General features: G+C 38.0%; 1 protein-coding gene and 1 non-coding gene across 2 annotated transcripts in view; one reads left to right on the top strand and one right to left on the bottom strand.

Moving 5' to 3' along the window:
- LOC124596363 (protein D2-like) overlaps positions 1 to 15,552 on the top strand; it is a 72,267-nt gene that overhangs the window by 49,964 nt on the left and 6,751 nt on the right. The gene's annotated exons all lie outside the window — the stretch shown is intronic.
- On the bottom strand, positions 6,207 to 6,281 carry Trnas-uga. Its single transcript has one exon. It is a non-coding gene; the product is annotated as a tRNA-Ser (tRNA).

The raw sequence follows: 15,552 nt of genomic DNA, 5'->3' as shown, positions 1-15,552 counted from the left end.
CCATTTGAACTATTTGATTGAGGCGGACAGCGATCACGAACCCTTCTCTCCAAAGTTGACCACAAAGGCTCAGCAATATTGACGTCTGGTAATAGTGTTGGCCAGGGAGTGTGACATTTCATCTTCGTGGTCACAAAACCAGTTGCGGACGCTGCGAGCTGTGTGAATCAGGGGCTTGTCGTCTTGCAGCACAGCTTCATCATTAGGGAACAATTTTTTTTATCGTGGGATGGACCTGATAACCCAAAATTGTGATAGTTGGCAGTAATGCGACCTTGCAGAGTAACCATGGTGCCCATGGACTACCCCGATATGGCTGACCAAATCGTCATCGAACCCCCGCCATGTTTCACTCTTGGGTCGCAAATTCGGTCAGAAGTTGGCAACAGTGTATAACAAGATCCATCCTAACGAATGGCTTTTTTCCATTACTCCATAGTCCAGGTTTTATGGCTTCGGCACCACGTTTTCCTGTTACGGGCATTTGCATAACTGAAAAATGGTATTTGGAATTTCAACTCGCCTTGCAATTCCCAACTTATGGAGCTCCTTTTGTGTTGTTTCTGTGCTGACAGGGTTCTCTTACTCATTTTTCGCCACAATTCCCTTCAATTACCGCCTGTCACGAGCACTCAACACGCACTTTCTCCGCATTGTGATTTGGCGAATGATGTTTCTCCGCTTTTCCTGTATACGCCTATGGTATTAATCTTCGATACGGTGCCTCTTGACACTAAGCAGTTTGGCTACTATGGAGACGAAGGGACCCATCATACGAACACCACCAATTTTCCCACGTTCGAATTCACTTATCTTCGACATAATGCACTCACAGCTACACAGAACACTGTTGTGACCGAGGGCGTACCGAGGATCTGAACTAGGAGGGGGGGGGGGGGGGGCAGGTCAGACTAGTCTCAGGAAACAAGGACTCGAGACAACATACAGCACATCTTATTAAATAAAGCAGTAAACCAGTGAAAAACTGCTTTTAATAAACATTTTAAATACAAGAATGCACTTGTACAATCCGAGAAAACATGCAGCATTTCTTATTACATAAAACAGTAAACTAGTAAAAAACTGCGAATATCTTCTAGGGGTGGGGGGGCAGCTGCGCCGCCCCCCCCCCCCCCCTGCTCCTCGCAGGGTACGCCCATGGTTGTGACCACGAGTGACACTTATAACTCATTGAGGACGTTCGTGGTCAAATACAACAGCGTAATCTGCAATTTTGGCTAGCATCTGCAGTTTTGTTGATGCAACAGCTCCAGAGAGGAATCATACCGCTCCCTAAGCGTCAACACATATTGCTACGCTAGTTGTGGTTCTTAAATTTCTAACGCAAATTTTAAAAAATAACATAATAAGCGTAGAACTTCCAAATTTCAGGCTGACAAATTATAAGTAATAATCACATTTTATGTATACACATAGGATTAATTTTTCAAACTGACTTTCACATTTCAGGTTTCAATGAAATTTTATCTTTCGTTCTTTTAAGTACATTTATCCCTTTGTCTCTAAATACTTTTTCCTTATAAATTGCAGTTGTTTCAAAGAAAATGCCTTTTCTGCATGCTGCACATCGAAATTTTTATTTGTATTTATGCACCCAGATTCGTTTCGCCTTTTTTACAAGGCATCTTCAGTGGGTTTCCTGTAATATTACATGATTTGTCCTTTTTACACATATGTTATGGTTTCACATCTAGGTTATAGATTTAAAAACATTTCCTTAACGTTAACCCAGATGTGAAACCATAACCTATGTGTAGAAACGACAAATCATGTAATATTTCAGGACAACAACTGAAGATGCCTTGTAAAAAAGGATAAACGCGTCTGAGTGCATAAATAAAAATAAAAATTTCGATGTGCATCATGCAGAAAAGGCATTTTCTTTGAAACAACTGCAATTTATATACAGCTCCTGCGAAAATGGAAACTACAAGCAACGTATTACTTTTTCCTTAACTCGTCAATATGGTGAGTGTCTGAACATTGAGTCCTACCTCAGAGAGGCTCTTCTATAGCATCCCCTTTCTTTACAGATGCATTCTTTACATCGTTACGGCACCTGTATTGTGTGACACCCATAACATTTCACCTTCTCTTTCGATATAGCCCAGGCCTCTGTTCTGTAAACATAACATCGGCTACGATTCCTTTTTTTAACTTTACCTCCCTTAAAGGCCGAATATTAGAACAAATTTTATTACTACCTCTTTCCATTATTAATCACATCTTCTCAAATTTCACTTTTTCTTCTCCGTGAAAATGAATTTCCGGAGACTCTTACTTACTAGTGCTTTCATATGTTACCCAAAATTAAAGTTATTAGAAAATATTATTCTCATACAGAAAATACAAACAACTTCAGCAAAAATTCAAGTGTTAATGAAAACAATTTTTTCCTCATTTAAATAGTTCAGAGTATTTGCTTCAAATTTTTTCATACGGTTCTGCAAAAATTTGATTGAAGATAAATCATACTTTTTTTAACCGTCGTTTACTTGCTCTTATTCGCAATTTGCTACACATTCACATGTGTTGTGGGCAAACAAGAAAGTCCTTCAAACATCTTTAGATTTTTAAACTTGGATCTAACTCAAGAGTACATTACACATAAAAAAACAAAGATTATTTACAAAATCTTCTACAATATTCTCTTTTATTCTCACATGGTCTTATGTTACTCAAGTTAGTCACATAAACATTTCTATGTCTTTTCTGTATTCCTTCTGAAACCATATGAATCAGCATCCTCTGGTACAAATGCAACATGCTTCTATTCTCTTGCAATATTGTTACCTTTCTTCAACAATACAACCTTTACTCAAATTTCTGCTTACTACCTCAAAAACCCGTCACCACTTATTCCAAGAACATCACAAGTGTTAGTTTCAGTATAATTCTCAAATTATGTCCACAATTACATTCTTTTACTCATTACTCCTTTGTCTATTCAAATCCAGCACTCTTGATCAGTCTGTGACGACATGCTATTGTGAGATGTATAGTAAAATACAATCATAGAATAAGTGGAATAAAAAAGGTACATTACTGCGTGTAAAGGTACCATAACTATCAGCGTAACTTAGCTACTGTGTGTGTGTGTGTGGGGGGGGGGGGGGGGGGGGGGTGTTTCTCTAATTCGCTTCTAGTGCCAATCTATCTCATGACAGTAACAAATACAAAATCATGAAATGCTTCATTTAGAACGATAAAAACTTCGAATATACCAGTGAATATTCCGTTTTAGTCATATGCTACAAACTCTAAGTAAAGTTTCGTGTAACCAGCTGTTGCACACGAATCAAAAGATCCTAAGCACTCGAAAACATGTGACTTTAACGGTGGTAGTACGTTAAATTGATACTAGTGATAACATTCACATTGAAATCGAAAACTAATAAATGAGGTTCTTAAGGCACAAACTAAACAGTATATTAAGACCATCAAGGAAAGTGAAATAGATTTCATATTACCATTAAAAGTCAGAAATCTCTCGCAGGGAAGAAAACCAAAGGACTATCGAACTAGAATAACGAGATTATAATGACAGGCTAATACAATGTGCTCATGCACCTTGTTCCCCACTTGAAATACATCAACCACACCACAAAAAGCATATGTACAAAAATGTTGTACGCTCTCTAAAGGTTAAACCAGGACACAAAAATATCATAAGTTTGATTTTGTTGAATGTGCATTTCAATGCACACACAACAAGATCTAGCTTTCGTACAGAAGAAAGATACCAATTTTAAGCAACATGCTCATTCTAACATTCCTCAACACCTGCTTCAGATTCTCTTGATAAGAAAGAATGTATAAGGTGATACATACAGTACAGAATCACAGAAGACAAAGAATGATATCTAAAAGAAAATGAAGTTGTGTTGCCAATAACTTGGGTATCTGGTGATCGTCGGTCACCTAGAATTGAAAAGAACGCAAGACTCCTAAAGTCTCATCCTCATTCTTATCCTTAATGGACATTTCGTTTTAAATTTACATTACAATATTTTTCAATCATAAAGCATTTTTTGTTTTTTATTTCCAATATTCCATTTGGTAAGCATTAAGATACAGCTTCTCTGTTATTCTAAATGAACCTATATGCTCTTCAGTATACTTTTTGTTTTAGCTGTTGCTTTTCTTTACTTTTCCCATGTTTTCATTAAAATAAGGTCTGTCTGAAAACTCACAGGCATGATGCTTCTTTATATCCAAAGAAATTTACTTAAATGTTATCCCTTGCTTTTTCCCCCTTCTTAACAAGTGCTACATCTACAATAGCTGGAGCTTCTACCTGTTCAAATAACAGATTACCAGAATGAAAAATTCTCCATCATCACCACAAGTCGTTGTGGCCACTGCAGAGAGTCGTGACCCATGAACCAAGCGTCTCCATCCTGGATAGTTACCAGCTTCTTTCAGAACCTGCAGATAGGCAAACCCAATATCTTCTTGATTTGATTAATCCACCAGTTCTCTGTTCTTTCTCTTAGTCTCTTGCACTCGGTATTCCCTTCCATGATTATATTCTCCAGGCTCTTTCCATCTCTTCTAACAATATGGTCAAAAAACAGAAGATTTTTTTGGCTGACATGAGAAGATACATGTGTGGAGATACTGATTTGCTCAATAATGGACACATCTATTCCCTTTTTAGTCCATTCTATGCGCAGCATTTTGCATCAGCACCAAAGCTCAAAATCATCAATGCGCTGTTTGTCTCTCCCTTTAATGGACAGATGGAAAACACGAGTATCTCAACAAGCCTGATCTTCGTTGTGTTCGTTATTGTTCTGTTCTGCCAGATCTTGGTGATTTTCTCCATGGACACTCGCCCTAGTGCAATCCGTCTTCTTATCTCATCTTTACAGCTTCCTGTGTCACAGATGCTTGACCTAAGATAGATGAAAAAATGCACAACAAAGGCGAATATGTCCTGGCCATAGTTAGGTATGTAAAAAGGGAACTAGGTTTTGGACTTATCTGGCAGCTTCAAAGACGTTTAAATCAAAACATCCTGACATATTCGCACTTTATTATCCATTAGTACTAGCGCAAATCAATGTGATACATAATGTATGTCATATAAAATGACACATGCCATCATGTCATCCAACATGACAGGTCTCGTATCACACAGTATGACACCACATCTCATGAAAGTTGGCTGCATGCATCCCCACTCTAGGATACTTCCTTTTATAGATGCACACCCACCCTGATACTTCCTACTGTAGGTGCATCCCACTCTCTAGAAGCACGTAATTTTAGGTCTATTTGTTATTACACACCGCACCATTCATGTAACAGGGGGTGAGTTTGGAGGAGAAATGGTCTCCTCAGGTAAAAAGTCAACCTCCCTCCCAGAAATCATAAGAACTGTTTTAGCGTCTTCCCGTGAATAAATAAGCCCTAGAAATTTTACCTCCCCCCTACCCCCTCCCGCACAGAAACTTTTCTAGCTATTAAATGTATCCTCTTCAACCATATGATACTAAAAAGTATATATTGTTTACTATGGTTAACGATTATTCTGGACTTTGAGCACAAGATAAGGGACTTCAGCCTATGACTTGCAATATGCAAATGTGCCAACACCTTGGACCTAAGAGAGCTCGCTGCATTGAATAGGTAAGGGTAACTCGTAAAAAAACACGAATATGTCACTATGTTATGATTTAGATGTCTTTGAAGCTGCTAGATAAGTCATACAGCTAGTTCCCTTCTTTTACATTCCTAACTCTATCCAGGACATGTTCACCTGTTTGTGCTATCTAGGAGAATTTCTTATTCTTGTTTCCAGCTTTCCCTCTTCTGTAATTTTGACATTAGACCACTATAGCTTGGCTACAGATGTTGAATTTTATTCATTCAAATAACCACTGATCTGTTATCGGTTTTTTAAATTGTCTTGCTTGAGTTCTGCATTGTTAGTCTGGGTGGTTCCTCTGTGGTTACTTGTCTAGCCTAGAGTGTCCTCACAACACACATCCATCACCACCACATCAAGTTCATATATTCACAGGAGGATTTTGTTTTATTTTTTTCCATATTTTTAATTTTTACAATTTTTATTTGTTATTTTTTAATATTTTTTAATTTTCAAAAATTTTCCAGAATGAGATTTTCACTCTGCAGCGGAGTGTGCGCTGATATGAAACTTCCTGGCAGATTAAAACTGTGTGCCCGACCGAGACTCGAACTCGGGACCTTTGCCTTTCACGGGCAAATGCTCTACCAACTGAGCTACCGAAGCACGACTCACGCCCGGTACTCACAGCTTTACTTCTGCCAGTACCTCGTCTCCTACCTTCCAAACTTTACAGAAGCTCTCCTGCGAACCTTGCAGAACTAGCACTCCTGAAAGAAAGAATATTGCGGAGACATGGCTTAGCCACAGCCTGGGGGATGTTTCCAGAATGAGATTTTCACTCTGCAGCGGAGTGTGCGCTGATATGAAACTTCCTGGCAGATTAAAACTGTGTGTCCGACCGAGACGCGAACTCAGGACCTTTGCCTTTCGCGGGCAAGTGCTCAAAAAATTTGTTTCATTTTTTGTTTTTTAAAATTTTTATTGTTTTTTAAATTTTTATTGTATAGTTATACACTTTTATTTATATATGCATGAGAATGTATACGCAGCCATATGAAAAATAATCACAAATACTTAACACAATATGTTGAATAACAGGACACATACTGAACGATTTGCACAGAAAACGAGAAACTGTTGAAAAGCATACATCCTGTTATTCTCTCTTATCTTAAAATTCTTGTTATTTTTTATTTCAAGTATGCAATAACGCACATTGAAAATTAAGAAGACGCCGCCAGAAAATCGTGAATAATTTTGGCACAAAATGTTGCAACAACCCATCTGAATTAAGTACGAGTATGACTGGCTGAAATAAGGAGGTCTGCGAAACAGTGTATGAACAGAAAAGTACTATCAACTTTGCCATATTGTTCACAAATTGAAGAGCTTAACATTTTTTTCCGAAAATAAATTTTCCATAAGAAAGAGAGGTAAAATATCTCTATTGGTTGGAAATACGTTGACCTTTTTTCTGACAATTATTTTTATAGCAAGTCCGCCTGCTTAGCTGGGTGGTAACTCGCATGCAAGTGGGCCTGGATTCGATTCCCAGATGGGTTATTTTCTCCGCTCAGGGACTGGGTGTTGTGTTGTCCTCATCATCATTTCATCCTCATCACCGGTGCGCAAGTCGCCCAATGTGGCGTCGACTGAAATAAGACTTCCACTTGGCGGCCGAACTTCCCCGTATGGGTCCTCCCGGCCTACGATCTTATATGCTCATTTCCATTTTTGTATAGCAATTTTCGGGTATAATTTTCTGCACGACCATCGATAAATCAGTATAACACTTCGTACAGTGCTGAGTATAATTCTGCTTTGGTACATGCATTGTTTTGCATGTCCAAAGATTTTCGATTATATTAAGTCATTGGTGAATAAAACCTTTAATGTATGAACATTGAAATGATGATCAACTGTAATAACAATTTTTTTAATTATACCCAAATGCAGCACTTAAAATGTAATGCATTTCTATGAAACACAGTGTCATGTGCAAACGCCTGATTTTTGGCACATAAAACCGGAACATTGAAAGATTTTTTGCAAACTCTTCTTATAATTACTGTAATAATATATTTTTTATCATCTGCATCACTTATTAATTTGATTCACTTTAAACTGTTTCTGTGTGTTCAATTGACATAAGAACGAATTTTATGTGCTACATTTAGATCGGATTTAAACGATCTTATCTCGATTACTGGATTACTGGAGGAAAGAATTTCATTTTGACTTCATCCATTTATCCACCTTATGTACAAAGGCTGACACGATTTGTACAAGCTTTTAAGTGTAGAAGTGGTGCGCTTCAAACACCTCCCACATAAAATCCAAACCAAATGACTGAAACTTGTCTGAGACCAAAGTCCTATACACCGGTGCACCAAATTTGAACAATGAGTGTTGCTCCAGTCAGGATTTAATTAAGGGTGACTGTTTTTGCAAATAAAATCCAAACGTGGGTGACTGTTTTTGCATGTAAAATCCTAATGGTGCATATACAAATGGTGCCATTAGCTGAGCAATAATTTTATACCTACTAAAATATTATATTTTGAAAAATGAATAAATCGATTCGTACAATTTTCCTTGGCGTCAGCTCCGGTTCGTCGCTCAAACCTTACTTAATATACTGTAACATATCTACAGTAAGACAGATGTTCAAATGGCTATACAAATGGCTGCTGGTCGGGGCTAAACGAAAAAATTTACCCCATGATCCTAAATCTAATATGAACTGAAGGCCAAGACAATCCAGACCGCAATTCTGTGCGCCGACTTTTCAAACTTGCTAATTACAGCACTTCTATACAGTAGCGATTTGGCCTAATTCCTCACATTAGTTTATATGGTGCAAATCCTGTAACCATGACAACACCCTCTTGGTTAGATTACTAAAACTTCATGTGTGCACTTCTCATGAATATCTCTAACATAGCAAATCATATGTTCCAAGAGAATATTTTATGTTAGTTCTTATCTTCATTCAGCATCAGTGTCTAACAGAAAATTATGGATAAAAATTTTCATCATATTAAGATTCATCTGGGTTTTCTGAAATAAAAGACTGAAGCACTTTGGTAATTTTATATGGAAGATTTCTAATCAGACGATTTTATTACATGCAGATTAGTTCAAAAATGTGTTTTTAAATATAATGATTGTTTTTAGTTTGATGAACAACAAAGTTCTGTTTATCATTGTGCAAATTAAATTTGAAAAATAATCATGTCACCATGCCATTAATTGTGAATGATATGGCAAAAATAGAGACTATATTATATTTTGCTTATGGGTGTACTCTATTTCACATCTAGGTTATTGTAAAGTGAAATCTGTGGGAAACTAATTTTAGTAGAACAATTTTATACAGGATTATCAAAAAAGATACTATGGACAAATTTAATAATGTATAAAACTTCGTAAATGCATCCTCATATTGCATAATTATGTGAGAAACATGAATCCTACATTTTGTAGCCATAACTCAGAGATTATCGAAAAGAAGGTGTGATCACAGAGTTCGGGTTACCCAAGAAATTGCAGTTAATCTTGTTTTGTTATCTGCTCATGACATAGATGATTAATTACGTCCGAGGAGTAGTCGAAATACAGTTCCCAGTGACAGTAAGTTTGGCATTACTTGTTTAAATCATTCATTATCCTTTCACGCATATTATCTTGCGGAAAGTAAGTTGACATTTCTGTTTGTTCAGCATTACTGTTCTCTAAATACTTTTTACAATGTGTAAATATAAATGTCAGACAATCATCCCTCAATATGTCTTTTGGTATCCATATTTTCACAAAACAGACCTTTTTCAAGTTTGTATATAAGCACTTCAGTTTTATATCTTAGATTGGGATATAATTTTACATGCTTCATATAGCCATTCACTAATAAAAACACACACATAAAACTTGTCCTAGATACAAGTAACAGGCTGAACAAATTCATTGTTAATAAAACAAGTTGATTCTGTGGCTCCATACTACACATCCCACGTACAGTCTTATTGTTTTCCCTCACTTTCTGTCATTGGTCTACATTTCCACCAGATTTTTCTCTTGTCTCGAAGTGTTACTGAAAATTACTCTTTAGGTAAGTGCAGCACTAAACCCAGTTTCCCCACAGTGACCAAACGTCTTATGGATGTAATCATGAGCAAACCTTCATGTGGTTCTGGGATAAAGATGTTACACTGATATTCCGTCTTCTTTCTCCATCCAAACAATATGCCTTTCTGGAACTGATAATACTCCAATGTCTTAGGATTTTCTGGGTCGCTTACATAACTTTTGACAAATTCAAATTGCCATCTAGTTTTTGGTCCAGTTTTTATACCTCACATATTTTTTCAGTTCCTCTTTATATGTTATAATCACTGTAATAAAAATATGCACCATTTCGTTTTACATAAATGGATTTTTGTATTTCCCATTATTCTTTATACTTCCAGATGAAACATCAGCTTACTACATTCTTAGCCTCGTGCCTATATTTCATGTCAATATCACATTGCTGTAAATACAAAGCCCATCTCATTAACCTAGGATGTCTCGACTTACATGTTTTTAGGGAATACGAAGTTCTACGATCACTATAAACAGCCCATTGTGCCCATATTGCTTTAAATTCGATAATGTTATCGACTTGGCTAATATCTATAGAGGAGTCCGACAATGATGTCATGTCACACATACATCAAAAAGTCACGGAGCTCCCATATTCTGCCAGAGATTATGTCAGTGGCTGTAATTGAAGAAAATTAGCAGCGAGGATGATACCGTTAGATGATGGATAACTCAGCTTATGTCTCTTGCCTTTCAGCAGCAACTCCCCGTTTCCACGCAGTTCCTACTGACTGACCACTGTAACTGGTACCACATTTATAAGGCGTTTTATAAGCTCCATGAACACCGAGACAACGCTGTCTTTTACTGGGCTTAGCATCACACATCTGCTCTGGACTGCACCTATTTTATTTGTTGTTACTTTGGAGAAAGAAGGGAATGCTATGGGCTTATCGTCTTCTTATGATTATCTGTGTGTTTGTTTCTTAGATATTTAATAGCCGTTTGTTAGACATCTGCTCTCTGAGACCAGGTGTTCATTGTCACAGGTAGCTTCATATGTCAGTGTACTTTAAATGCCAACAGTAAATCCCATAAGAAAGTATGTACAGCTCACTAAAGCATTCCATATTGACACGAGGGTAATTTGAAAAGTTGGCGTAATAACCAGTAGATATCAGCACTAGTGGTACAAGATTCTCGCGTAATAATAGGGCATCTTTTATGAGCAAAGACGTGACGCTTAAGTACTCTGGATAGAGATATGTGGTGGGAACGACTCTCTGCTGTTGTTCCCGTGTAGTGGTTAGCGAAGATAGAGAAAACCTAGATTCGAGCAGTGATTAACTACTTTGGAAAAAAGGATACGAAGGGAAAGGTCAGTTGTTGCCTAGTAGACAACGGGTTTAAATTTGGTCGGGACATCTTATATGATGATCTGTATAATGATCAGCTAAGATGTGATACCATCCTGGAAATTAATGCAAAAGTTCATAAAATAGTCACTGCGATCGCCGACTGAAAGTGCGAGGAATTGCTGAAGCTGTAGGGATGTCATCTGAAAAGGCACATTACATTTTAACCTTCGAGCGGGCGCGCCGTTTTTCATAACACGAGCGGGCACGAGGCGCACTTCGTACACATGAAAAGAATAGCTTTCCTTATGTCACCAAGGTAAGTCATGAATGATAAAATCACAGTTTAATCTTAGTTTATTTCAGCAAGGAGAAAATAAACTTATATAATATGGGCTAAACTACTGTTTTATTAAACAATAATGAAATAAATTTTCACTATAACTCTCTGTTGTCAAGGACAGTTGTTAAAGAGACAGTAATGACGCATTAGAAGCATTAAGCAGTGCAGTTGCATCAGATCTCGGTCAGCTGCTTGTTCGATCACTAATTATCTCGTAGACAACTGCCTCAATGTGGGATTATGTTGCTAGTTCATAACTGGGTTCATTTTTTGAACTGATCGTAAATTCTTTCTCGCCAAGCTCGCTTTGTATTTTATATTACTGCTGCTCCCTTGGACGTACGACAACGCAATTTATCGCTGTGTTACCTGAAGTAATACTGAAGGAATAGGTATAGATTTGCAGTTGCGAAACAAAAATGGAAGCGCACAAAATCGTTTTATTTTTGGTTGGCGCACTTTATACACAGGCGCGCCCACTTGAGGGTTAACAGTGGTAGTGGTACTGTATGTGAAAGTTATCTGCTAGGTGGGTGCCACTATTCTTGACGCAGGATCACAAACACAGGAGAATGGAAATGTCTGAACAATATTTGACTCATTTTCAGAGCAGCCAAAAAGATTTTTTAGTGCCAGTTTGTGATCACAGATGGATCTTGGGTCCGCTGCTATACCCTAGAGGTGAAACAACAGCAAAAGTAGTGAAAACATGTTGATTCATCACCACCGTAGAAAGGAAAGCCAATACGGTCTGTCGGAAAGATCGCGGCTTCAGTTTTCTGAGATGCGAAACGGATTCAGCTGAAGATTATCTTTCCACTGGTCAAACGATTACTGAACAATACCTCGCCAATCTTATGGCCCAACTACTGCAAAAAATATGCGAAAGAAGGCCATGTGTGGCAAGGAAGAAAGTCATCTTTCAGCAAGACAATGCGCGTCCACTCACAAGTGAGAATAGCTGCCAAACCCACAATATTCACCCGATCTGTTCCATCAAATACCCTTCTCTTCCTCAAGCTCAAAATTATCCTTGGTGGATGGAGACACTCTTCAGACAAAGAACTGACAACTGAAGCTGACTGTAGCTTTGCACGCCTGGAGGTATTTAATTTTCGACATGGTATGAAGGCAGTGGAACACTGCATTAGTATACAGGAAGACTACATTGAAAAACAAAAAAATAAAATGAGAAAAAATTCAATGAAGTAAGTCGTTTCTAGGAGATGAGGTACTGGCAGAAGTGGAGCTGTGAGGACGTGGCGTTAGCAGTGCTTGGATAGCTCAGATGGTAGAGTACTTGCACGTGAAAGGCAAAGGTCCTGAGTTCGAGTCTCGGTCCGGCGCACAGTTTTAATCTGCCAGGAAGTTTCAAGTCGTTTCTATTTATTCCAATGCGAGAACTTTCAAAATACCGTCGTACGTACGTGAACTTAATATAAATGACTTGACAGTAATACTAGTAGGTAATCAAACATACACCCAATAAATCGTATGTGAAATATTAATGTATCGTATAGTTCACTAGAATGTTGTATCATGTTGTATACTAAAGAATTAGCGTCAGGAACTTGTTGGCTTCATTTTATCCTGAATCGACAGTTCGGAAGATGTCATGTAACGCACTCCGTCTTCAGGCCTCGAGTGGCCTACCGGGACCATCCAACCGTCGTGTCATCCTCGGTGGAGGATATGGATAAGAGGGGCGTGGGGTCAGCACACCGCTCTCCCGGTCGTAATATGCTATTCTTGACCGAAGTCGCTACTATTCGGTCGAGTAGCTCCGCAATTGGCATCACGAAGTTGAGTGCACCCCAAATAATGGAAACAGCGCATGGCGGCCTGGATGGTCATCCATCCAAGTGCCGACACGCCCGACAGCGCTTAACTTCGGTGATCTCACGGTCTAACAACCCCACCACAACAAAGGTCAAAAATTAATTATGATTGCAGTGTTGCTCACGCTGCTAAATATTGCATTATAAGTTATATTATGTGGCAGGTGTCATTAGAGCACAGTTAATAAAGTCATTTCTTGAAATAATGGATAAACTACGCACTCATCTTTTCGTGTTTTCCACGCTGGTCTCGTTGTGAACTCATGGCTCAATCGTCGAAAATCTAGGTAGTGATGATTCCAAGCTCGGATGCAAAGAGGCCTAGGTGTTATTCTGCGATATTCAAAAGTTTTATAGATGTTTTTCATGAACCATTCTTTTGAAGATTAAACTTTTGCAAGTTAGGACAATGGTGATGTAAAAAAGTAATCAGCACTCCGAATTTAAGTTGAAACGTCCCCTTTGAACAATTTTTACACGACTGTGCTTAAACTGACACACAATATTTTTTTTAGCGCAACGCAATCTGACTTTCAAAATTCCCTACAAAAGAATGGCCCTGACTAACATTAAACCATACCTCTCACAAATCACTTACCTCACAAAAATCTTCGCTGCTCAAGCCACTGCAATACAGCGAGCGCCACTACTGCCAGCTAAATAAAAGATTCAAACTATGGAAGGCACTAACTACTGATAGGGATAGTTAGCAAATGAAAGATATTAATAGAGAACAAACAATGTATTTACCTTGATATCATCATATATAAATATAGCAGTTCATGACAAATTTCAAAACTCCGCCATCTCTCTCCCCACATCCACCACTGCTGGCAGCTCACCTCCAACTGCGCAACGCTACGCGCTGTTCACAGCCAGCTGCCTAACACTACAATGGCGAGTATTACAACAATGCAAAGCAGCCACAGACTGCACACAGCACAGCCAGTGATTTTCATACAGAGGTGGCGTTACCAATAAATAACCTAAACAGCCTACTTACATAGCCCCCATGCTCCCCACAAAAAATTTTACAAATTGGTTTGGGCAGTGGCCAATAAAGATTTGAAAAAATTTTCATAATTACAGTAACAAAGAAATCAAATGCACACACTTATTGATACAATGTGGGTCATAAGCTCAAATTTTCTCACAGTCCATAAAGACAGCCCTGATCGTTCATCAAGGTAAAATAGTAGTGTTTTCCTCAAAGTCTGAGCAGTAGAAGAAAATACACACGGAAGTAGTCGATTTCCATGCAGTCTTGAAGAAGTAGCGTTGTCCTTCCAACGGAAAGACAGTGCTGACTCTTGACATGCTGACAGATAATGCGCCACAACAGAACAAACCCACAGCAGAGTCAGTCGAAGTTTTGAAGAATATTGGTGGGTAGGTCATCACAGAGCAGACCCACTGTAGTCCTGGTAGAGATGGCCAGCAGCCATCTCTTGTGACCGTGCAGGTGCACAATCACCACTGAAGAGTCTTGCGGATAATGTAGCAAGTCCATAAACCACCACTTGTGCACTCACAAAGTTTTTGGAATTGTCCTTAGAACCAGCAATGCTGTTATCCAGTCCCTTGCTGAATCATTAACACACGTGCAAACACTATCAGTCCCTACTTCTCACATATTGTCCATATACTATGACCAACGGAAATGTGTGCAGTGAAATGAATGCTTACAAGTTACTTAGTTTGATAAACTGGTGTCAATTACAATTTTATAACATGAGAATACAATAACAAAGGTACAGAATACATCATTAAAAACATAACAATACAGATAACATTTGTAGTACAGGCTTTACAAAAGAATCGAACTAACATATACATCAGTGGAATTATGACATGAGTACATACATAAAAGATCACAATAACTTTTGAAACATCAACTTCACACATGAGCATTAAACAGAACAGAATTAATAATGTCTAACATCTTTACAAAGTAAATAACATATTATTAATGCCAATTATATTCGAGGATAACAGTATTCCTCATCATAGTGAATGTAGCTTAATATTAAAAGAAGAAAAAATTCTATGAAACTACACAGAGACAGGAAGAAAACAAATACACAAGGGTACACAAACACATAGTGGGATAACACCAATAGGAAAGGACAGGGTTCGTTTTCAGTGTAACATGTGGTACTGCAGTCCAACCCAAAACTTCATATATCTTTCCTCTTATTTCATCCTTTGTTTCCACCAAAAAAAATTCTTCTAAGCATGCTTTCTGTATTTATATGTTCACACATTTCTTACCTCAACATTTATTTCCAAGAAAATCCTACCTAAACCTGTTTTCTGTAC

The sequence above is a fragment of the Schistocerca americana genome, chromosome 1 (assembly GCF_021461395.2).
Source record: "Schistocerca americana isolate TAMUIC-IGC-003095 chromosome 1, iqSchAmer2.1, whole genome shotgun sequence".
Lineage (NCBI taxonomy): Eukaryota > Metazoa > Arthropoda > Insecta > Orthoptera > Acrididae > Schistocerca > Schistocerca americana.
This window is presented reverse-complemented; position numbering and strand designations above follow the sequence as displayed.